Source organism: Falco cherrug, chromosome 5 (genome assembly GCF_023634085.1).
Source record: "Falco cherrug isolate bFalChe1 chromosome 5, bFalChe1.pri, whole genome shotgun sequence".
NCBI lineage: Eukaryota > Metazoa > Chordata > Aves > Falconiformes > Falconidae > Falco > Falco cherrug.
Window position 1 is genome coordinate 65,888,418 of NC_073701.1, and position 26,592 is coordinate 65,915,009.

General features: G+C 37.6%; 1 long non-coding RNA gene across 1 annotated transcript in view; it reads left to right on the top strand.

Moving 5' to 3' along the window:
* Positions 1-26,592, top strand: part of LOC102053540 (uncharacterized) — a 168,246-nt gene that overhangs the window by 140,905 nt on the left and 749 nt on the right. The window lies entirely within an intron of this gene.

A 26,592-nucleotide genomic window follows, 5' to 3' on the forward strand; every position in this document is an offset into this window, starting at 1 on the left:
GTGAGCAGCTTAAAACAAAGGGTTCCACTGACTGGCAATGGCATTTGTGACTTTGAAATCTACACCTGAAGAAGAGGCAGTGGTACTGTTTCCTGCAGATAAGAGAATCAATGGCCATAATATTCTGGAAAAAGTTGAGTGTTCAGTAACATTTACATCCAGTGAAAAAAAGGACTGCAACACAGGAAGCCTTCAGCTGCTTTATTTAAATGTAAACATTTAAGCTGCCCTTATGCTTGACAAAATATAAATCTACGAGAAGATTCAATATGTTTAGAAATGTAAGATTACTATGGAGAATTGTTAAAGCCCAAGGTGAGCAGAAATATATCAGCTGACGAAAACAAAGACTGCCTCTCCCCACATTCCTTGACTCACTTATGTTTTCAGATCATCGTGACTGCAAAAAGTTACTGATATTTCACAGAAGTGCCCACACACTTCCACACCTGGATGCTGGACTTTTTTCTCCAAGCCAGAACTAACAGATCGCATCTTTGCATAAAAAAACAACTCAGTCTCTAGATCTGTTTGCTTTCCTACTTAGGTTGCAAATTGTGATATTTTTGAAATGGGAAAAAGTGCTACAACTCATATTGAGGGCATTCAACTTGTTTTACACAGAACTCATGGGCAGGTTTCAGGTAGAAATGCCTCCTGTTCATTATCAAGCCCAGTTTTTAATCGGTTGTCTGAGGGTAAAAGGCTTTGCTACAGCAAATGTTAATCTGTCTCCCACTGCAGTGTTTGGTCTGCTGTACAAATCAGGGATTTTCCAAGAGAGTTTCGTGCACCACAGATGGATTACAGTGCTTGACACAATGCCTTCAAAAAATGACATGCTTTCATGCTCTTAAAATAACATGCTTTCACAGATTTGTTGCTCTTCTGGCTGAAACAAGGAGAAAGGACTTTTCACTTGTCCTATATAAGCAATAGGATCCAGCTTGTGAGATTAGGTGGGAGACTTGCTAGAGCTCCAGTTAAATAGGGTCCTGCAGAAGAATGCCCACAAATCCCAAAGCACTGTTAAATAGTACCCTATATAATTCAAAATTAAGAAATTGAGGCAATTTGCCCACTGTGGTCCTGTAGGACTGTTTTTTTGCATCGCTGTAGAGTGCTGTCCGTTAAATCAGTGTCATCAGCCTGTTATGTCCATCATCATATTTGATAACGAATAAAAATTCATCTTCCTCATGCTTACCTTTGATCCTTCTGATATATCTGAATAATTAAATCATCAGTTTTTAACCAAGTAGAAAGTTATATTTTAGCACTTTGTTAATAAAGCGTTATTGGTTCTATGCTAATGGGACAGTATGTATGCCAATGCCAATATAAAGATGCCAATATGAGTTCAACCTCTTGTAGAGTAGGGTTTGAGAAAAATAAGAGCAATGCCACTGAAAAGTCAGAAGTGTTACCTATGTGAACATGTTGCTAATACAGCAGCATATCATGCCTCAGGGAAAGACTTAACCCTGCTTATTGGAGGCTAATATTTAAAACATATAGGAATGCAGATAGACAGAAACAGTTTTCTCTTTAAAATAAGTAATTTCATTCTTCTTTTCTGAATTAAGTAAACAGAGAGAAAAATGTTCTGCTTTCAAAGATCTCATTTTCTCTAAGGAAAAAGAGAGATTCTTTATCCAAATCTGCTAACGTGATAACTAATTTGAGATGAATTTATGAAAAGAAAGGCTGTTCATCCATCTCCATGCAAGTTAGCAGACTGACATGTTTGGTGTGAAAATCACTGACCACCTTGTGTCCTTTCAGATTTTCACTTTGTTTTAACTAACATAAATTAAACCCATTCTTTCTCCCCTAATATTAACATAATGAAAGTCACTTCTTTTAATTATGGAGAAATATTTCATTATCTTCATACTAGACTAACAAAACACTACTTTTTGGAGGAAGTGTGAAAAGAAATGTGTGATTTATTCTATAATTTGTAGATTGCTATTCACAGAAATAGGTATAGCATATACTCTTACATCTAAAGGAAAAAAAACCAAACAATGTTTCTTTAGAAACCTAGTTAACAAAAAAAAAAAAAGGACAAATAAGAAGAAAGACAAAAACAGAAAGACAGTGAATGAAAAAAAAAGTAAGCTTCAAAGCTCAACGATCTGATGTATTTGAAAATTCATTAACAAGAATAATTTTAAAAACTACACCTGGAGGAATATTCGCCCCTGTATATGTGCTATTAGTCCATTCAAATGCAACGTGAAAAGATCTGAAAATCTTAGAAGAAAACTTATGATGTTACTCCAAATGGTGAATGAAGCATAGTCATGTCTGTTTCACTTAATAACAACCTACTTAAAGCAAAAAATTCAGCCACAACACAAAAGCTTTCATAAATATATAAAGAGATTTTAATCTTTAAAGTATATTCCAAAATTGATCCTTACAAAAAATCCCTTGAAGGGAATTTGTATGTAGAAAGTCAACAGAGAAAATTTTTGTTTGACCTTTTTGGTGTACCTGCAACAGAGTGAGTGGGATGGTCAAGACAGGACTAGGACTCTTAGCCACCCATTCTTGACACTTGACCTGTAGATAAAAGGGATCTGCAGGGGGTCAAGCATGTTCACAACGAGGAGATAACTTCTCTGTTGACAAGTCTCCTGACTCAGACCTCTGATCACTACACTGAAATAATTGTTTTCTCTAGCTATTTTTCACGCGGATTCCCTTTTTGAAATTGAAACAAGAGTTAACATTCTGATTATTATAATTCCCTTCCTTTACATTCTTCAGAAGGCATATGTGCCTTTTTTAGTAAATTGTGTTATGGGCTTCAGTGGGTTTTGTAAAGTATTTCTAAAATGTCTTTGCAAAAATTGAGCTGAGATTCCAGTGTAAAGTTTCAGAGTAATCCTGAAATCACTAAACTCTGTTTTGGCAGATCAAAATGTAGCCAGTTTTAACACTTTGGGGAAAGGCCCTACACCAGTACAGATGGCAAAGCATTCAACTAGCTCTGGAGTCTATAAAAATAATTCCTTTTTATTACTCAGCTGTTTCACAAGCAATATGAAAATAAGTCTGTTTCTTGATGATTATATTAAGGATAATTGGGAGCAAGTAATAGGGCATCTTCTCATTATTGTCCATGAATTGATGTTCCTCAATTATATCCTTTTTATGTGAATGTCCTGATTTTTTTTTTTTTAAGGGAGCAATTTTGTCTTCCAAGTGTCTTTTCCAAAGGAAATTAACACATATCATGCTTTTAGACAAAGTACTGTAGCGTAATTAATCTCTGCACTGTCCTTTCCTAGCAACCCAAAGTAGGAAAAATATGCAGCCAAAGTGTAAAGCTAAACAGCTAGCAGGTTTCTATATTTACAAGAATCAAAGCAGTTAAATGACTCAGCTGCCTCCTAATGTGGGTTATATTTGAATTTGGGGAGGGTGGAGGGAAGAATGGGACATTATTGCTTTAACAAGGTTTATTGCTAAACTGAACATATGTTGCTCATAATGTCACTTTCTAAATCAATGAAATTATCATTATAGAACATGTCGACAAATTAGACATGTAAAGTGCAGGCTGTATGTGGGAGAGATGTAATTTGGCTCTATAAAAAGAAATTAAACAATAAAATATCAATGACAGATGTAGTCAGCTAAAGGTTTTGAGGTTTAAATACCAATTTGTGAAAAAAAATTATGCAGACCCAATCAGGGTACGAGATAAAAATACCAGCCTTCATGCAACAAGATGATTAAGTATTTGGACCAGATGTTCGGAGACCTTAGCTGTGCCCTTTATTTAACTGGCAAGGATGCTGGCAAGTCCTTAAATTTGTAAAATCCAAGTAACGAAGGTTAGCTCAGATGGAAGTAATAAAACAATCAAATATCAAGAGTCATTCATGTCTGTGCACAATAGATCATGTTACTGTGCTGAACTCCATGTTTTAATATACCAGCATAGGTTTTAATGGAAGAAGCTTTTTGCATTATTTTTTAGGAAACTTACTGGGGTATTTTTTTTTCTGTTCCAGCTTTCAGTTCTCAAAGCAAATGCAGGTATTGAATGCATTTGATATGTTTTAGATCCTTTCCCACAGGTTTGCAGATTTTATAGCTCTCGAGTCTCAGCTAAAACTTCGTATCATAATTCCTAGGTTATAACTTTGTCTCGCAGCTGCTATCAGGTTGTGGGCAAGGTGTTTAAGACTAAACAATAAAACGTCTGTGCATTCAAAGAAGAATGTCTTACAGGTTAAAGAGATTACTTCTGTTTCAGACTCTTGTAGTGACTTTACAGGGTAATCAATCTCTTTGTGCCGTGTCTTTTCCTATTCACAAACAGCAGGGTGACATAATCTTATCTTTTAGCTCATTTTCTCTCTTGGGCATAGTCTCATTCCTAACCACATCGGAGCTTCTGTGCACAGCCAAATTGTGGCAGACCAATCGTGATCTGCAGTCACATATCTTGGGGTCCTAGCTGGGCCATGCTACTGGTCCATGTCTAACCCATGTGCCAAGCTCTCCTTCTAATGGAAACCAGGGCATCAGAAGTGAGGAGGGGTTTTCACACATATTTGGATCTTTCCAGAGGATGAAATGGGGATGTATCCCAAGCTCAGAAATACAGGATCCCTGCCTTTGATGCGGCCACTGTGCTTGGACAGTGACTAGCAGAGATGGCCCTGATCTTGTTTAAGCCTTGAAGACAACGCCATAATATAATCAGCAGCAATTCTGAGGGCATAAATAAATGATAACATTCATGAGGTTTCCAGAGGGATGACAGTGTGCATAAAACATTTGAATACCACAGACAGAGCAGATGAAAAGGGATTAAGCTGTAAAGAAGAAATCATTCCTTGATGGGCTGATGTAGTTTGGCAGTAGAAGATGGGTTTCATCTGATCACTGTAGGCATCTACAGTGTACAGAAAGCATCTCAGCTATTCATCCCCACTCTTTACCACCCTTACAGACAACGAAGTAAAATATGCTTCTCAGGCACAATTTAACTCTTCTGAAAATAAATCTTTAAAACAGATTCATTTTAGCTACAGCCTAAAAATGCCTGTTCCTCACCACTAACTCTGGGGAGTCTGTGGTGACTGGCTCAGATGTGGACATCAGCTGGATAAATATAAAAAGGCAAATGAAATGTGTGCAACCGCAATGTCTATCAGGTGGCAGCTTTTCAGCCTGCCTTGATGCTGTAACCCCACTTTAGGATTTAGCATTACAGCCAGTTAGAAAATTAAAGAAAATGAATGCATGAAAAGTACTAACAAGTTTCCTAATTCTTATGAGAAGCTTGATTTGATATTCCTCACAACTCAGGAAAATGAATCCAGTCACGTAAGTAGAAGAATATGCTCTTGTGTACTCCGTTGCTCTTGTGTACTCCATTGCTCTTGTGTAACGTTCTTTGAAATATGGGGTTTAGCACTTCTGTTACCATGGTGTCACTTGCAAAACACTTGTAAGCCTGCTAGGGACATCAGAACTTGATTAATTAATCTCTACAAAAAGCTTTGAGTTTCACTGAATGAAAGATACTCAGGGTTAGTTTCTTTGGCTTTCTCTCATGAAGAGCAGTACCCTCAAACGATGAGTGAATGTATGTGAAAATTATTGTTTGCCTGAAGGCAGATAAACCTGTCCTGAAAAATGAGGGTTTGGAAACTCATTTCGACCCTTCCTTTATCCCCATTGCCTTTTAAAGGGCAGATCCCAGTCCTATTCAAGTGACTACCCTACAGTGTTCTGAGTAAGTGTAAACTCTTACTCTGGGCAAGCAGGGAACATGGCTTCCACTATTCAAAAGCACTTAAATGAAGTGAAATACCTTCTTTTAAGTGATTATCTGAGCATAGAAGAGAGATAGGACTTGTAGGAAGAAGTAATGTCTTTTGCATGACAAACTGACAGAAGTGAAAAGAAGCAGACAAGGTTTAAGGGGTTTTTGTCCTGAAAAGATTGTTTTTTTCCAACACCATCAGTTATTCTAATAAAATATATTACCTCTCCCTATAAACCTTGCTTCTCACCTCTTAATGTTTCTTATACTGATACTTTTTATTCCTGTTTTTGAAGCTATATGGATTTAGAAAGAGTCCATATCCATCTTCTGTGGTTTCCAAGTGCTTAAAACACACTGCCTGTAGAATTTATACTGTATATGGAGTGCTCTCAAAGAGCTGCACTTACATAACAGTCCTTGATTGAATGTCTTGTTTTCCACATGCAAGTCCAACAGGCTGGAAATCAGAACTGCTGAGAAATACCTGCTTTCTGAAAAATGTTAGGATTTCTTCCCCCGCCCTAACTGATTTTTTTTGTACCTCTAGAGAGTTGCACAAGAGGTGCCAAGCTGACTGAATCTGGAACATGCTCCAGTGTAACCTGGGCTTGCCTAGGGGTCCACTAAGATCCCCTGCTCACTGCTAGTGGGGCTATTTGTGAGCTTGACACAACTTCATTCCCAGGATCATACTGGAATTACATTTAATTGCTTTTGCTCTTCTCTGGACATGATTAGAAGGATGTCACTTCGTCTCTAAGATGGTTCAAAGAAGGAGAAAGCTTCTGGGTATTCATACTGAACTTTCCAATCACTCCATTGTCACAGCACTCTCCAAACTACCAGCTGCAACAAGGTCTTTTACCATCTCATACCAACATACTCTTCATGCCAGTCCCTCTGCTGCCTTCTCCTAGTCACAGCTCCCTGAGGGCACACTCTCCCTTCTCTCTGCTTCTTCCTCCTCTCCCTTCCTTGGCTGCTCCCTCTTCATTGGCTGTCCAACCACTTAACGGAAGCAGCCACACTCCATTTATCTGCACAAGCTGAAAATTATCTACAGTTCTTTGGATGAAGGCAAAATTACCTTGTCTACTGAACTGATAAAAAATAGCATCCTTCCTGTGTTACCCAGCTTGGACTACTTTTTGTACCTGCTAATTTGGGTTAGTTCTACTGTGCCCTTTCCCAGACTGTCAGGGCACTGCTTCACTAAACTGAGACAAAATAATTTTGTAAGAGCTATGACCCCCATTTTGACCAATCTCCTATTGAAAGATTATGCTTAGCAGGGAAATACCGTTAAAAATTGACAGTCTGATAGTTCTGGTTTAGAGAAAAAATAAGCAGAGAGATTATCTGTTAGAGGGATAACACAACAGTTGTAAGCAATCTAGGTTTCTGAAGTGCATTGATGATAACTTCCTCCTCCAAGTGATAGAGAAGCCGATAAGGAGAGGTGTTCTGCTGGACCTCATACACACCAATGATGAGGGGCTTGCTGGGGATGTGAAAATTAAAAGCAGCCTTGGATGCAGTGACCATAAGGATCATGAGGACAGGAAGGAGGGTGAAAAGCAAGCTCACAATCCCAGACTTCAGGAGAAGAAACTTTGGAACCTTCAAAGATCTGCTCAGAAAAATCTCATGCGATAAGGCCCTGAAGGGAAGGAAGGCCCAAGAAAGCTGATTCATATTCAAGTATGATCTCCTTCAAGCACAATGGCATTCTATTCCAACAAATACAAAGTCAGGCAAAAATGCGAGGAGGCCTGCATGGATGAACAAGTTACTCTGGGACAAACTCAGACACAAAAAGGAGGCATACAAAGGGTGGAAGCAACTGACTCTACACAGCCCTGCTTAAGTACAGTGGTTGGACCAGGTGACCCAGAGGTCTCTTCCAACCTCAACCATTCTGTGACTCATGATTCTATAATACCTGCCATCGTGCCTTGAAAGCTATCCGATGAAAGACAAAATATATTTTTCCAGATATATAAAGTATCAAGACATTACATCTGGCTTAATGAAACACTAAATGCTGGAGTATGGGTGGTGTTCTGGCATTGTATCATCTCCCTTTTTCATCTCTGGGCACTGGCCACTGGGTGTTGGAGACCGAGTTGACCTTTAGTTGGAGCCAGAACATTTTTAACATCTGGCCAAAGAAGTCCATCAACTAGCACTAATTTCTAACTGCATTTATATGGCATTCTTTCACTGTCAGAGATGTACATGGGCACAAATGGCAGAATATAAACTTGTTTTCATTTCACTGAGGGTATATGAAGGTGAGAACTACAGCTTCCACATCTTCATTAATGTAGTTTTCTGCAGCTATAAGACATGCTTTGTAGAATAATTCCTGGTGGAGTTTAATTGCAGCACTTAAAACTTTTTGAAACTGTCTTTTGATGGAAAGCTCTTTTCAGTGAAATGGAATGTCCCTATTTGGTAAAATTTGCAAGTTTTGGCTGGGGGGTGGTGAAAATCAGACAATAAATCTTTAGGTTTGCAGTTTTAATCTGGAAAATATAGAAAACTTTCAAAATTATTTATTAATACTTACTAAATAATAATTTCTGTGATTTGTTTTGTTCCTCAAGGCAAAAGAAATTATTTTCTGACTAGCTTTCTTTATGATAAGCATTTTGCATAACAGGTTGTATCAGCCCTTTCTCCCATAAGCAATATAAGCAAATGTAAATTGTTGGCATGAATCCAGGCAGCTGATCTCAGTGGGACATCTTCCTTGGTCATGCCTTTGAATCTAAACACTGCAGACAAAAGGCGGTGGTGAATAAGTCACCCTTTTCACACTGGGCTCCAATTACATCTGTTGCTTTTTGAGGGAGGGCGTTTGAATTTTGCAGACAGTCCTTGGGTAGCTGTTAAGTTTGTAGCTATATCAGAGTCTGAATTCTCATGCATTGAAAGTACTTAAACTCTGCTATGATTCCCATATCCCACAACCATGGGAACTGTGAGAAAACTTAGACTGATTGATTAGACTCACTAAGTCACCTAACTTCCGTCAGGGATGTGAATCTGGAAAACCAAAATAAGCTTCCTTCAGACAGAGGTTCACTGGCTATTTCTCTATAGTGTTTAATAATACGACTGTGCCCAAAGAAAACCAAGAAATTGTACGATTCCCCTCATCTGATATTAATAAAATTAATTTGCCTTCAGCGTAATAATGAAATATTTCTCAATGGAAACTTATTTTACATGCAGTTTTATTTCTTCTTTTGAATGGAGTATCTTCTGCCTATTCTGCTGATTATATTTATAAATGCTGCACTATTTTGAAATCTGAAATTAAAAGGTTTTCAAGCATAAAAAATGCAAAATCTGATAATAGCTTCTTGGTCCATTTTTGTCTCCTTCAGCCTTAGTCCCATGAAGCCAGAATGGTAGGAGTTATTAGTTCCCTGTTATTTATTGGTTATCTAAAGACTTCATCCTTCTTGTGATATCTTAATATATTAAGTGTTTTCTATGGAAATGATTAAAGTATTACGGGCAGAAGATTTTGATACTGCTTGAGTGGTTCCAGAGCATGTGATCTCCAAGGAAACAGAGATCTTATTACCAGTCCCTTTCCTGCAGGAGTTATCAATAGTACAAGATGCTGTGAGTTGTGCCGTTGACTTCCGTAGGACTGTTCCTAAGGTGTGAAGTTCAGTACATGAAATATGCCTAATTGGGTTATTTTTAAAGTAAATTAAACTGTACAGAAATTTATCTGAATGGTATGTTTCCCAGGCTTTTGAACTTCTCTTGTACTGTTCTGAGAGGACTATTGGTATGAGAAAAATAAAACTTTACAGCACAAGTTCAGCATTTGGTGCAAAAAAACCCCATGGACTCTGTGATCTGTCCAGGCACTGCAGGGGTTGGCCAGCTTTGGTTAGCTTCACAATTTAGGTCCACTTCCAAACCAAAGAAATATCAAAGTCTCTCCAGAGGTGTAAGGCAATTAACACATTTCAGCAAGCACTTTTACTACAATGAAGAGGAAAATGCAAAATAAATTATCAATTTTACAACTCTCCATATTACCTTATGAACAGCCTTCCTAGTTAAATATGTGAATTATTGTTCATATTTCTGCTGGAGTACATGCAAGCTTCATCGCTACTGTATAAGGGCCCTTCATCCCTTCATAGACAACGTCTCGGACAGCACAAGGATGTGCAGGCAGGTCCCCAAGGGCTAAAGTAGTGTTATAGCCATAGGACAGCCTTGTAAATTTATTGGAAGGAGAAAGGGGGCATGATTTTCCAGTGCTTTGCTGAACTGGGACCTGTATAAGCCTGTTTCCAGGTGTTTTTTTCCTTAGGTTCTCTCACACACTAATTTATACTGACTTCACAAAATCCTGGTGCATTAGATGTATTGCAAATGATGCCTTAAGTATCACTGAAGGATCCCTGAAGTATATTCCCTGTTAAAATGTTCTGTCTGGTTTAGATGACCAAAGCTACAGAGCTCCCGCTAGCTCCCTGAGGAAGTTCTTGAGACTCTAACAGATCCCACCTTCGAGTCAGCAAGACTCTTTTTTAATTTTGCCCACTTGTTACCTGCAGACACTTGTACCCCAAGCATGTCATTTGCACTTTCACTGTCAAGTGTTATAGCTTAGGATACCAACGACTTAACTGTCTGTTGGTTATGTCTAGCCCTTTGTTCAGAAAAGATGTGAATAAAAAACATATAGCAGAAAATCTGTTAGACATTTTATAGCTAAGCCTAAAAGGTTATTCCCTGGATCTTCTACCTTACTCTGTTTTGACTGTTTCTCATTTTAATTGTCTTAACATGGATAGCTAGAGAGAAGTACTAATCCTATCAACTGTGCTCTCTAAATCCCAGTACCTTTGTTCAGGTCAAACTGGAAGTCTTCTTTAAAGACTGCCTGTAAAGGCCTTTCCATTAACTGTATCAAATGGTAGAAGCTTTTAATTTCTGGAAGTTGAAATGGAAATGGAAAAAAATTCTAAAAGCTGATGTTGCTGGATTTTTTTAAGTTAATGCATCTGGCACTGAGATTTTATAAACAGGCTGGGAGATTAAGTAACTTTATTTTCCATAAGTTTATAAATGCATTTAATGAAGGCAGCTTTACATTAAGAGGATCCTGTTGGTTCTGGAACTAAAATGTAAGCCACACAATTTTTTTATGGTATCTTAAGTGAAGCTGGTTTGATACTGTAGGCTTTGGATAGATTGGCATTAAAATGTAAGAAAAAGGATATGAAAAATAGAACTGTGGGTTTCAAGAAGCCTAGGTTCCCTTAACTTTGTATAGAGCATTTGCAGGAATAAATATGTGCACAATAAAAGCCTAATTGTCCCTACAAGTGCAACACATCTTCCTCATGTACAGTTTAGTTATAGCCTTGTTGGACTGAAGACAATCTCCATCCAAAGATCTGCCATCAGCACAAAGTGGGATTCATCCAATATTGAATATATATATTTTTCTCCTAGCTCTCATCTGTCTTTCCCACATCAATTGTAAGCTTGAATGAAAGGTCTCTGTTTTAATGTATGTGCCTGGCATAAGGGATTTCTCATCTTGGACAGCACTTTTGGATGTTAACATAATGCATTGATGACTCACCTTCAAATGCAAAATGTTCTGCTCAAGAAATCACAGTTGATTATGACTTGTACTACAGTCATCCCAGATGAGTCTTGCTTCTCACTAAATAGGTTTCAGATAAAGATGAAAAATCCCACTGCTAGAGAAGGAAACAACATTTCAGGGAGAACATAAGTCTATATGCACCTCCTGTACAGTGCCAACAACACTATGAAGCTAATATCATTTTTTCTTCAGTATTTTTCAGCCCTAAGAGCTAATCCTGCAGGAAGTTAATACCTCCTCTGATGTCCTTCAGTCTCACTGATTTTAGTGGTGCTCAGTGCCTTAAAAGATGAGGTAAAACATTTGAATAAAATGTAAACACCCCTATAAAAACAGGATAAATATAATAAAGTGTCAATTAGTCATGATAAATTTAAATGGAAGTGATTTTTTCCCTGTTGCATTCAGCTTTCATTCATTCAGTGGACATTTCTTCTTTAAGTCTTTGTAACTTTAATCATTTCAGATATGAAATAGCTGCTGTTTCAAGAACGTACGCTTCAGCAGAACATATAATCAGAATAACTTTCATGCAGTAAACCCAATTTGACTTGTGTGGAACTGAAATGTAAATAGGCAATGGTAGCATTAGTCAGAAGGTTTGTCTATGCATGACAGTTGCTTTGTAGCCCCTGTGATAAAGTGAAAAAGCATGGCATTGTCACCTGCCTGTCTCTTCGTCCATCATTAGTTAGGCTAGAATTGGTTAAGGTGTCATATATGCTGACTGATGTAGCAGAATGCTGTTCAATGTCAGTTGCTATGGGTCCCAGAGTCACTAAATCCCTTTTTATTCCTATTTAGACTCAGGGTCTATAAAAGGTGCTATATCACTTTGTTAAAAACTACAAGCTGGCACTGAAACCTACAGATATGACAGACATCATTTCTCTGAATACCTGTAGGAATCTCAGACATGTTTTCTGTAGTATTTCAAAAAAAAGCAAAACCTAAATATTTTCCCTTCTTTTTATAGAATGTAGAGGGATCAAGAACACAGTTTGTCTGTGTGATATGGTTCACAAGACTTGCTAGTGGCTGTGAGCTTTCAGGAATTTTCTTGTACCTTCCTAGCACTATATAAAAGCTCTAAAAAAATCAAAAGAAGTTTTTGACATTTCAGACTCTGGTTAGCCTAAAAAGAATGGTTTAGAAGAAGCACTTAAGTAAGGAATTGTGGGACCAAGATAAACTATTCCAAGAAGCTCTGCTTCCAATGTAATTATCAAATATGTATGTGATTAACGTTTATAGGAAAATCAAGCATTTGGGTTTTGAGGCAGAGACAGCAGTGTTTGTTTTCTCCAGTTCATCAAAATATCTAAATGAGATCCGTCTTGTTATTTGATGCAATTTTTTTTTTTTTAACTTTCTCGATTGTCTTTGTTTCTGAAATTTGGAGGTAGAACACCTATGTATATTTTTGGGACCTAAAGAGCAAGAAGTCTTATTTTTTTTTGTTACTGTCAGGACATTTGTACTGTTTCTGTTCCATGCTTTTCATTAAGAATAGAATTTTCAAGCAGTATTAAAATCAATATGTACTTATACAAAACATAGTGTGTGCATTAAAAAAATCAAAGCAAATACTGTTATGCTAACTACTGTAAAAGTGATAACAGCATGAGGAATAGCAAAAGTGTCTTACTAAAGTGCCTTTACAAGCACTTTATCACCTTTCCTTTACACTATAATTTGTCCTGGGCAATGATCATATTGCAATACTCTTCACAGTCACCTCATTCAAATTATGAAAGTTCATTTGGCTTGCCATAGAGTAAGATGAAACCAAAGGGGCAAGTATAAACCTGCAGACACAAGAAACTATTTGGTATTCTTTCCATATTGAAAACAATATTTTCAATATTGCTACTGCTCTTATTGTTTTCATTACTATCTCAATATGTTCTGCAGGGCATTACAACTAAGAATTTCATTACCTATATAACACTGGATCTGAAGTATTGCAGGTAAGAGTTACACCACATCAAACAATTCTGAGGCTATTTCTTACAGGCATCATTATAAATTTATAGTTCCATTACTTCCAACTGGGTTTTCAGATTGAGTACTGGTTTATGAAGTATTAATTTTTATTTTATTTTTTGAAAATACTGCTTTCTTAGTCTTTAAAAAAATCAATATATACAATAGCAAACATTTTCCCACTGGGCTACAAGAAATTAGAATCCACCAAGAGAAAAGTCACCTGTCAACTGCAAACACTGTACTTAAAAACAAATCCTCAGTGCTGTCTGACTAAGCCACTGTTTAAGTAAACAAATATATTCAAATATTCAAAGATATAGTCAATGTAGTAACACTTTTTGCTGAGCTTAATTCAAAAATCATTGCAGTGTAGTAAACAGAACACTCCCTAAAACAGAGATTAAAACAAGTGATGATAGAACTGCATATAAATGACAAAATAACCACAGGTATATGAATCTTTATTGCTGAAAGAGACCACATTTCACAGTAAACACAAGAGGTTTAGGTGGGGTGATAGAAAAGAATAACCATTTAAATAAAAAATAATAGCATTTCATTAGTCTGTGGCGTGGTCACAGTGTTTGACAATGCTCAGATCATGCACCAGACCAATAATATCTCATTCTTATGGACATATATTGTATTATAAATATATATTATATAGAGACAAAATATTATTCATTTGGCTGCATCTTATTGATCGTAAGACTTAAAGACAAGGCATAATATTTACTTTTTCATTGTTTTTTGAGTCTATAGGGCACACTTGAGTCACATCTTTGTGATTTTCTTCAAGGTCTTATGGACATGAAAATTCATAGTTTTAATAAAAGATGAGTTTTTTTCTGTTTTCATAAGACTCATTAAATCACAGGATTTGGCAGTATTGCTGTAAATTTATAGGCATGCATCACAAAGATTAGATGGCGGCACTTGTCTTTGAAAACATCCTTGACTTTCAAAGTACACACTTTTATTTAGGGATCTCTACATTAAGCTTTAACCCTTTTTCTCATTTCTTTTTTTTTTTTTTTCTTTTTCTTCCTATCAAACTGTAAATCCCAAGGATCCTAGTTTCTGAACTGGTGTTAAACGGCCAGCACTAAAGACTGTACTGAACGGTCAGCAGCAAACCTGCCTCCCATAATTTGTATGCAGCGCTGCAGCGATGGCAAAGAGAGGTTACATTGCCCACTGCTTGGTTTAATTGGAGTTAAGTAGATCTATTATGTCGGTGTGCCCCATAAGCTAGCTGTTTATTTTGATTAATGCATGCATCCCTATGAGTGAAATGTCTGTGTGAAAAAGAAACTTTAAAAAGAAATAAGTGAAGAGTAAAAAGATGTTACATAGACTAATTTTCCCAAGAGATCTGTGTATTTTTAATGCTTCCCCTGGACTGGGGTAGCCAATTTCAGACTCTTTGATATATTTGCTTCTCAGGATGAGAAGTACTCAGCAATTCTTATATTACACAAGGTGGGACCCTAAGAATTGAGACACCCTAAATCACCAGCCTTGCTTAAACTTTATTACTTCTATTGTGACAAAAATAATAGCGAGTAAACTATGAGTGGGGATCTGGCCAAAAGGGATGTAGACACTTGAAATGGGCAGTTTAAAAGAATAAGATCTGAAATAAAACAGGGTAAAAAGGAGCTGGGAAGAAACTTCTTAAATATGCTTTTAAGCAAAACGATATACAGCCTGCAAGGGTACTGTGATGGGGGAAAGAACGGAGGTTAAGGCATTAGATAGAGAAAGGAGGATAAATCCAGTATTTATTGGTATCAGACTGCCAGATAGTTTCAAGGCTGTCATCTTCCTGGACTGCAACAAAAAAAAAAAAAAAAAAAAAAAAAAAGTGGTTCTGCTTTAGTAGGCTCACAGGAGTGGAGATGACCCTCCTGGAGAACATAAGGCGTAAATGAGCCTAACTAAAAAGAAAATGTGAGAACCAGGACAAAACCTTTCCATACAAACTCCATCAAGGTCAGGTAAATTTTAGTCCCTTCCAGCATCAGCTGAATCTTCTGGTGGTTACAAAAGGAACCTAAATGGCTCATTTATGCTAAATGCCTGAAACCAAGGCATCAATCCTGTGCCATCTGAGCATGTTGCCAGCCGTGTGTGCTGCAAGAAATGGCTGTACTATGGCCTCAGACTGAAGGTTATTTAGAGAAAGTCCTTTTGTGATCTTCTTTATTGCACTGTAAAACTCAGGGAAATATAGTGTCCTCAGCAGCCAGAACCTGCTCAGGACCTCACAAAGCCACTACCAGCCACATCTTCTCATGGGAAACAGGGGCAGAGAGATTACCTGGAGGACATTTTTTTAGGAGGTTAGGACCAAGAGAGACATGTGCTTATTAGAAAATAAGAATAACAACCAAAGTTGGGATAATAGCTCATAAGCTGTCAAAGTTTCTAGATGCTTATCCTAATGAAAATTGAACCTCTGAACCTTCTGAGGTTAACTTGTCCCCACTTATAACATCATTAGGAGATAATGTCAACAAAATGGAAAATTGTCACAGGACAGCAGTTTCCCACTGCTAAATAAATGCTGAGCCAAAGCCAAGATACTTATTTTCAAAGTGGGAGATATTTGCCCTGTAAACATGTTCTGTTCCAGTGACTTTATGTCTGTTACACCAAACTGCTAATGAGGTAGATGCTGCCTGACGCATGTGGTTAAACTAATAAGTGTTTCTTTGTGTTATCCTATTGAAAAAATGTATTTTTATTGGATTAGAGAACAGATTATCTCAGCATTTCTGCTAATCTGGAAGACAGCTGATTCATTCCAGTGCAGTTTCTGATATACACCCTACTTCAGTGGCTCCTCAGCGTAAACAGCTAGAAAGCCCTCTTGTCATTCAACAGCTATAGAGCTGCAAATTAATTGTCTTGCTAGGCTAACAACCTGACATATATGATGTGGCCCTAGCACTGTAGATATCACATGAATGAAAACTGCAGAATTAATTTCAACATGAATGGTACTTAAAGGAATATCAACAGTTCCTAGAGATACGGAGAAAGAGGAAAATCTCTGGGCCAGGAAGCTGCTCTTTATGTAGACCCGAGAATTTCCAGATCCAAGCCCATCCAGATACAGGAATTTGGAGAAAGGCATGTCTGCTCAATCAAGCATGGGTAGTACAGGTCCCAGAAGAAGGGGATGGATATAGGGGCAGGAAGTGTAGTATTAATAGCCACTTATATCAAAATAAATCCCTATCAGAGCTACGGACTGGTTTCTCTCCTGTTTTGACAGCCACAGTACCTGATTGCTGACTGCCTAGAGGAAACAGAAAAACCATTTTCACGGAAGATATTTATTTTTAATTATTCCTTGTATTAAAAGAAATCAAAACTTAAATTAGATATTCTAAAATACAAGAAATCAATCCTTTCTGGCCATATATATTGAGGAAAGGCTTAAAAGTATGATTTGGAAAATAAATTTCTTGAGAGAAAAACATCCCCTTAAAGACACTCCCCTTCCCAAAGGTACTGAGTTCCTAAGTCTCGTTGATATTAGTAGGATATTTGTTATGTCATGGGTTTAAAGGCTCCTTAGGGCTCCTCTGGACCTGGATCCTTGTGCCCTAAATTTATCAAATCACAGCTTCTCCAATAGTGAGAGATGAATATTGCATATTGCATAACCCTGAACCTGAAGTTGATGAAAGCAGTAAAAACCACTGACTGTTAAGGAATACTTACACATTACCATGAAGCACCTCTTATTATTTGCACCTATTGTCCTTATTATTTTTTACCATGTGAACTTTTTCTTAGGCAAGGAATTTGGGCAGAGTCACCTCATAAAATCATTAATCCATTGCCTAGCAGTTTGTAGTAAGGTATTTTCAGTGCTTCCACTGAGTACTTTCTCTGCCCCTTGGTGAGGCCAGGATATTTTAGTGTCTCAGAAATAAACCAGCCTCAGAGCGTTAACCACAAGGGCACACCTTTATGACTTACTGTATTCCATTTTCTTGCTTTTGTCATGAACTCTCTCAGTGCTTTATTCGGCTCTGAAATTGATTTTTTTAAAAAGGAATGTATTTTCCAGGAGCAAGGCTAGGCAACACTGCTGTGGGTTTGAGTTTGCATTTTGAGAAACCTTGCCATCCAGCTTATACCCATACCCTCATGACTGTCCTACCTTGGACCACATATGTCAATAATGATAAGCTCTTCAGCTTCCTCCATATTCAAGTTGCCTCAACATGCTTTTTCTGTAGTTTATTTCAATTCATTTCAATATAGCCTCAGAGCAGATGTCATCAGGATCCAATAATCACAGTTTATTGGGTGGACAGAAAGCAGGCAGAGAAGTCTATTGGGATCTTCAGCATCAATTTATGAGGTGCATTGCAAAACTAGAATCCATCTGATTTCCATCAGCTTAGCTATAAATGTCGGCATAATGATTCTGTCCACTTATTTTCAAATCAATTTAACATAACTATCTCCTAGAATTAGGAGACATGGATCACTGCACAGTTTAGGCACTAATATAGTGGTTTCTACTCACCAATGTCCAATAGCACTGATTAGTTTAGCATCCCACTCCTGTATTCACTCCACATCATTAACAACTATTGGAAATTGTAGATTTGTGTTGTTTGGCCTTTCCTACAGAACCCATGCAATTTAGAGAGCAGAAAATGAAAATGTTTTAATATCAACTGTTGCAATTGATAAGCGCTTAGTGCATCAGAATGCTGAAAATTATTTGGTACTTTGGGGATAAAAATGTCAATAACTTAAAATTTGGAAATTTGGACTGACATGTTCATGGAAAACTTGTACTGAATAAAAACGTCCATTTTATAAGCAAAATTGAACTCTGTTTCATTTATGTATTCTTCCAGTTTTCAACTATCTCATCAGCTTTGCCAGAATACAAGCGATTTATATCAGTGTAGTTATGCTGATGGCTGAAATGGGTGCAAATCCCAAGTTAGATAATGTATCAGCAGAATTTATATGAGTATGTAAACATGCCTAGCAACATTTCAGTGTATACATTATTCCTGAGAAAAATTCAATTCACAACATTTAAGGGAAGAATTGAGACATTAAGTTGTATGCATTTTAACATGGAAGTTTAATTTATATTTTCTATGCTTATTTATAGGGAAGGCTTTATTATGAACAACAAGATGTTCATCTGATCAAATGCAATGATGCAATTAAATGGCTGCTTGTTGAAAAAGGTTTTATGGTGCTTATTAAATGTAAATATAAATAAATGTTTGAAGATCTGTGTGATCAGAAATGCCTTTTGATAGTAAATGGAAATATATCAGTGCATGAGATGCTTTAACTCTTCAAATGTGGCAGATGAGTGTTTTGAGCATCACCACACCAGATTACTATAAACACAACTGACACAAATCATTTGGTTTTTTCAGAAGCTTTTGTCAGAGACCTCATGGGAGGCTATTAAAAAAACAACAAAAAGTAATCATGGGCCATGTCAGAAATATCCAGGTCAAAGACAGAATCCAGTATGAAAGCATACTGTTAGTCAGGCAATTCAAGAAGAGGAAGAAAAGGTTTGTTCTGCTACCAAATGGAGTGGGAAATCTATGGACAGAAACCCCCAAACAAACCACAGTGCCTACTGGCTCTTTTGCTTCTGCCTTCACTAACGAGATTGATGTGGTGAAATGGCTAAAGCAATTAAAGGCATGAACAAATGAGAAAAAGTGAGGCTAAGTAAGATAAGTGCTTATATTAGTTATATATTTTCACGGTCACTGAACTGCAGGAAATCCACCCCAAGGTGAGCATTATCAGAGAAAAAGAGCTGTCAGGACAATCTCAGAGCTGTCACTCGTTATCTTGGGGAGCTTATGGGGGTGTTCCAGAATGCTGGAAAAGTGCAATTGTTGTGCCTATCTTTAAAAAGGGGGAAAGCAGGATAGATTTGTCAGCTTAACTTCAATTTCTAGAAAAATCCTGGAGCAAATAACCAAGAAAACAATTTTTAAGCCCCTAGAAGATAACAAAAAAATAAGTGACAGCCAACACGGATTTGTCAGTGTTGTGGGTTGACCTTGGTTGGACACCAGATGCCCACCAAGCTGCTCTATCTCTCCCCTCCTCAACAGCACAGTGTGGGGAGAAAATAAGATGGAAAAAAAACTTGTGGGTCAAGATAAAGGCAGTTTAATAAAGCAAAAGCAAAGGCCAGACATGAAAGCCAAGGAAAACAAAAGATTTATTCTTAAATTCCTATCAGTAGGGGATGTACAACCACTTCATGGGAAGCAGGGCTTCAGTGCATGTAGCAGCTGCTCCAGAAGACAAACATCGTAATAACAAATGCCCCCCACTCCTCCTTTCTCTTAGTTTTCGTTGCTGAGCAGCTGTCATATGGTATGGAATGTCTCTTTGGTCAGTTTGGGTCAGCTGTCCTGGCTGTGTCCCCTGCCAGCCTCCTGCCCACCCCAGCCTGCTGGGTGAGGTGCAGGGGGAATGTTGGAGAGACAGCCTTGGTGCTGTGGAGTGCTGCGCCCAGAGGCCAAAGCACCTCTGTGTTATCAGCACCTCTCCAGCTACCAAAACCAAGCACGGCAGGCACTATGAGGGCTGCTGGGGGGAAAATTAACTCCATCTCAGCCAGATCCAATACAGTCAGAAGCAAATGTTGTAAAACCAACCCCATTTCCCCCTAGGACAGGGTAACAGGCTTTGTATACAGGGCAGAAGCAGTAGATGCTGCATTCTTGACTTCAGTGAGATTTCTGACAATGTTTTACCTAACAGTGTCATAGTAAGGAAAGGAAACATTGGCTAGATTAAACTACTACAAGATGTGCAGAGAAACAGCAGGAAACTTTTATTCAAGGCACACAAAGGGGGGGAAAAAAAGGTGTATTTATCGGGACAGAAGATGACAAGTAAGTAAAGAGAGGTCCAGCCACTTGGGAGGGTGAGAATTCAGAATGAGCTTGACAATTTGTAGGCAGTCTGAAATATCTAAGACGACTTCAGGGAACAACTGGCTAATCAGCAGCTCTGCAGAAAAAGAACAATGATGGAGAATAAGATAAGAAAGGATCCCTGAAATGAATATTATCAGCAAAGTGACACTTTTGCAGAAAAGCCAAATACTATTATGGGATGTACAGGCAGGAGTAATCTCTCTAAGATAGATGACACAATCTTTCTGCTCTATTTGGTATGAATGAGGCTGTAGCTGAAGTCTGGTGTTCCCTCTGCAGTTTGCATTTCAAGAAATATTTGGGTCAGCTGAAGGCAGAGCAGAGTGATTAGGGGTGTAGAAACTTGACCTATTAGAAATCAACGAGTTGAGATTGCTTCCTCAAGAGAAAAGACCAAGCAGAGACAGCATTAGTAGTCTTCAAACACATAAGAGTTTGCTGAAAAGGGGAAAAGATTGGATTATTCCACATACTCATTTTGTATGGGACAAGAAGCAGTGTGCTCTAAATTGCAGAAAGGGGTATTCGTGTTAAGGCACTGGAAGAATGTTTTAATGGTAAGAATGATTAAGCACAGAAATATAGTACCTGTGAAGACTATGAATCTCCATCACTGGAGATCTTAAGAGCAATTTAGATAAACATACATTAGGAATAATGCAGAGATAGTGGATTCTTCCTGGGGTAAAAGAATGGCCCCTTGATGTTCCTTCCACACGTTCATTATTTACTTCTCCAAAACATCAACACCATGGCACACAAAGGTTCACCATTCAGAGTTGTGGAGCTGAATGAATTTGCTAACGATGGGCACAATGAATAAGCAGGACATTGACAGAACATTTTCTCTAGTTTAAGTTTACTCAGAGGAATTTTTCACAGTACTAAACAGGAAGAATGATAGCAAAGATAGCTTGAAATAGTTATTCACAGTGCTGGCTAGGCTAGCTAGCAAACCAGAAGATCTAGGTAACTTTGTGCGTAAGACACATCAAAGGCCTGTTCAGCCCTCCTGGATGGTGAAACAACATGAAAGGAAGGTGTCCACACTAACACTCATAATGCTGTTAGGCAAAGTCAGAGGATTTTGTTGTGTTTTAACCTGGAGTACTATATTAGTTTGGGTTATTCTTCAGCAGAAATACAGAAGTCCAAACTTACATTGTTTCCTTATTACAGAAGAACTGAATGACTAGATTGGTTGGAATGAGTGGGGAATATCAAAAAGCTAACAAAAATAATTAGATACTAGAATGTATTCCAACCTGTAATTCAAGATCACATGAGCACACAACATCAGTTGTGCCATTCAAGCCGATGATGAGGGAAATGAAACCCTAAAACATCCCTAACTGGAATTTTTTTAGTTTACCTGTCATTTAGAGCAGACTGGCTTGGAGACTGGAGTGTATTCATCAAAAGAGCAATAGAGCAACACTCATAAGTAGGTGGTATGTTTTGAACTCCGTAAGACTTGTTCAGCTCTCTGTACAATAGAGGCTTGTATTCTGTAAAGGATTTTCTTCTTCTCAGTAACTGTGCACCGTTATTAGCCACCAGAGTCTACACTGGGCCGTTCTTCCCTTGCAGCAATGGAATCTAGTCTAATTTGCTTCTTTGCCACTAGCAACTCTTTTTTGAAGCATGCTTATACAGGCAGGTTTTACCTAACAGCAGCACATTCCCCTTCTAAGGGAAATGCATAGGATGTGAGTCTCCCCTATCTTTTGAATTAACCAAGGTGTTACCTGGAGTCTTTACCATGATGACAAGCCAAAGAAAACCTACGTGCACCAAGATGCCAGTGATTGTTTATAAGGAATGCTGTCTTCCAAGTCATCAAAGAACAAATCTGTTCTCCTAAATTCACAAAACATAACACAACACAGCTAGGTTTTCTTGATTTTTTTTAAGATGAAGAAACAAGATCTTCCTACCTGTCTAGAGTATCAAGGAGAGACACTTCACTCTTTGTATTTTTTATTTAAATATATTTGTCTCATATCAATATAAAATGATTGTTTTATTTCCCCCAGCTGTAGTTGTCTTCACAGAGTGGATAATTGTGTCTCAGAGTCTCTAAACTGTGTTGGTGTTCTTCAGGATATAAATTGCTACACAGATAACTAAAAATCATCTGCTTTCCTGGTTTAGGTTCGATCATAAAGGAATGACAGTTGCTTGCACGACATTTAGAGGAAGAAAAGTTGTTAGCAGGGTTTAAAGGTGTTACTTGTTGGAATACAGCAATGCAGACTTGACAACTTGAAATTACTATAAGTGTCACTAAATAAAGTAATGGGGTCAAATCTCATGTGTCTCTAAACTGGTACAGGTCCATGGAGTTTAACAACGTTGTGCTACTTACATCAGCAGAGAATTTGCCCTCTAGTTTCTTAAGGCCTGTCACAGACAAAAATGCTTTGCACACAGGCATTTATTCTCAATTTGATATCCTTGGATGTGCTTGTTGGTGTTTATATAGATGCAGAGACAGATGCAGGGATAGATCTGTGCAGCTCCCTGGCTCTGGCATGGCTATCAGCAATCTGTACGTTTTCATTTTGAACTCTGGCACCTTGGAATAAGCTGGGGAAGAACTAATAACTCTGCCTGGTGTCTCCAGGTCTAGAGAGATCTGAAATGCTTTTATTGATAGATGAACTCTGTTTGTGATGGAGGAATGTGGGGAGCATTGAGAGATGTTATGCTGCTGAAAAAACATAACTATTGAACTACTTTTACTGAGGAAGGGAAAAAAAGTGAGCAAACAAAACAACTCAATGTACTGTGTATTAGGCCTGAATTCACCTTAGGCCCTTTATCTACTGTTTTCATCCTTTTTTCTCTCTGCTTTATTCCCTGCTCCAGACAATAAGAATTTGACAGCACTGCTGCCCTTTAGCAATGCTTGCTCTACATGGGAGGGCAGCAAAATATTAGCTAATTTAATGACACTCTCTGGCTCCCTAGAAGAGCAGCATTCCTCATCATCACTTAAGAAAACACCTTATCTCAAGTAGACAAGCTCAAGCAGGTTATTGCATCCACATCTATTACAAGGTTGCAACACCTACACTGAGGTTACCAAGAGTCAACACACGTTTTACTACTCCTTCAGAGAGAATTAATGTATTGAATCACAGTGCTAGCTAATTATCCATATCGTTGACCCCAACACCTTAATGCCCATTGCACAGCAGCTCACACAGAATTAGTGTTGCATTGCATTAGAATTGCATTGAACATATTATAATTAGCGTCTGAAAGCACATAAATTGTTAGAAAGAGGAAAAAAGGCCACTCTTGGTCTCCCTTACTCTCTCTCTCCTGTTCCTCCTTCAGGTGCAACTTGAAGTGGACTTCAGTTCATTTACGTGTGTTGCAGCCTTGTGCCAAACAGTGATGTCCAAGAAGGATTTCTCCGGGGATCCTAAAATCATAGGCTTGTATGTTAATTCAGGCTAGAAGGGACCTCACTCATCCAAGCTCTTGCACACAGCAGGGTCAGCAATGAGGTCAGACCAGGTTCCTCGGGGCTTTAATAGCTTTGGGTAGCATAAGCGGCGCAGAGGTGTGAGCACAATGCCTCACCTCTCAACTGGACTGCTCCTGCTGGTCACTGGGGCCACTGCACTGCTCAGAGTACCATGACTATCTCTGCTTCCCTATGTAGTAATAACTCCACCATGCAGAGCACTTGACTGGCTTGTGTCTGTTTCCTTTTAATTGTACACCTTACTAACACCCCACCACTTCCTTGTAAGAGCCAGAAAGTAGTTCTAAATACATAACTGTTTGTGATTTCCTAATCACCATGTATTTTCTAGGTTTTTTTCCTTTATTAATTTTTTTGCTCTTTGCTGACTAGTCAGTTGTCTTAAATATTATTCTTTTAAGTCTCTATAGTGTTCTATGAAAAGGAAACAGGCTTCTAAGTGTGTTCTCAGACTTAATCTTGCAATTATCTACTTCATATTGTTCATCACTCTGCCCAGGCTCTCTCTTTAGGAAGATTATTTGGCCTGAATAAATAAATACCTTCAAGGTCTGAAGGCTCAGTTTCAATAAACTTTACAGAGGCTTTATCTTTATCGACATTACCAAAATCTGCAGTGTGATTTTTAAATTTAGTGGCATAGTATCTTCCTTGGACTCATAACAATACTCTTGCCCAAGAGTTAGGAAAACTGTAGTAACCAGCTCTTCAATATTTTGATTCTTCTCTTCCTTTTTGGACTCAGAAACTGCATTATAGGGTATAAAGATATGGGAAATGCTAAGAACATGTGAAGATCAATGCACAGGACTGTAAAGCAGAGATCCAAGGATTATATAGTGTATTTCACATGACTGTAGATCATTGACTAAATATTTGTTGCCCCTGACCTTAAGTTTTTAGTGTAGTAACTGTGCTAGTGTCTCAGTCTTTATGCAAAGTAACTTCAGGCAACTGTCAAACTTTTAGAAGTGTTTGCAATTTTGAAATCCTTAAAAATCAAGCTCCTCTGAAATGAGTAAAACAACATCATCTCATGGCAAAGCTTTCATAAAGCAGTCAGAGACACAATAATTGCTTCAGAAACTGAGATCCCTAAGGAAACACACCATCATTTCAAAGCACCAATGCACAGATTTGCTCAGTAGGCAGTTGGATGCTGAGAGCAAGAGCATCTTCCTAGTTTTGAACCTTTAACCAAGTATCAGTATGAAGATCTAGGCACCAAAATCAAGACATTGTCCATGGAAAAATAAACCTGACCTTGACTGAGCAGCAGGTTGAACTAGAGAGCCTCCTCTGGTCCCTTCCAACTTGTGATCCTATAAATCATGAATAAAAGAATTTTTTTAGGATATATTCTTACATATTTAATTGCCAGTTTTATTAGTATTGGTTTAAAACCAGGAATTTTCTGAAGAAGGTAACTACAAAACCCCTGAATGACTGCAAAGAAGCTGTAAAATTAAATTAAACATCATTCTTTAATATCCAGGCCAGAAAATACAAAGTTTGTAAGGCAAATACAGTAAATCTATGTACATATTTTAGTGGATTAGATGTATAACACACGTGGATGACTGTCCTATGCTATGTTTTATTTGCTACACTAAATGCATCATATCTTACAAACCACAGAGAATTGTGCTGCTGTATTAATTACATTTTTAAGTGATTTTCTAATCTTTGAACCATTTTAATATCTGACTGTTGCAGAAAGAGTGTATTAGAATTTCACACAGCACTGCTATTTGAAAGAATTTAAATAGTAAGCAAAAGCTCTCATTTTTTTGTGTTCTTTCAGCCATTTATTTCTATTAGGATCAAAGTGGCTGTTTTACATTATGCAAACATTCATTGCAAAAGCAAGTTGGATAGTAGGTTAACTCTTAAAAGAAGAAATATATGCTATGATAACATTAACCATTATGCTATGATAACATGAAGCATTAACTTCAGTATATATCATTCTTCATATGAAATAAAAGTGCTTTAATGCATTACAGCAAGATCCTAAAACACAGTAGATGGATGTTGTAGGATGTATTCTGGGTGTTGCCAGTCAATTGCTCCTCTTTTTAAAGTAAAGGATGAAATTGTAGACACTGACATTGAGAAGAACATAAAAATCTGATGTATACTCACAAAATCCATGACTATTTAGAATGAAGCTTGAAAACTTGGTATAAAACACTACCTTTATCTCATCAAGCTAGGCCTACATCTTGTCCCATTGAGGGGATTTATGGAGGCAGTACTGCAGTATCTTTAAATGAATGTGAATTCCCCTGCTTCTTCAGGTCTAAGGCACACAGTGGAACAATATGACCTGTTGAGATTTTTTCTGAGAAGCAGCAAAGGTAATAACAGCTTCACTTCCAGGGATATGGGAAATCAACCAGTCTTTCCTTTTAAGGTTCTCTTTACTTGTGAATAATATAACCATCATTCAAAAGTATCTTTAGCAAAACAAGGAATTAATTTGTTTTCAGACCTTGATGGAAATTTTGCATCCATCTTCTTCCAGTAGAAAAAAAAAAAAAAAAAAAAAAAAAAAAAAAGTGTTGTAAAAATGAAAAGTTCTTCTGGAAATGTAATTTTTCTGAGAAAGGCCTTTTTTCTGCCTTAAAAACATGTAGTATACATTTGGACTAAAAAGCATATTTAATGT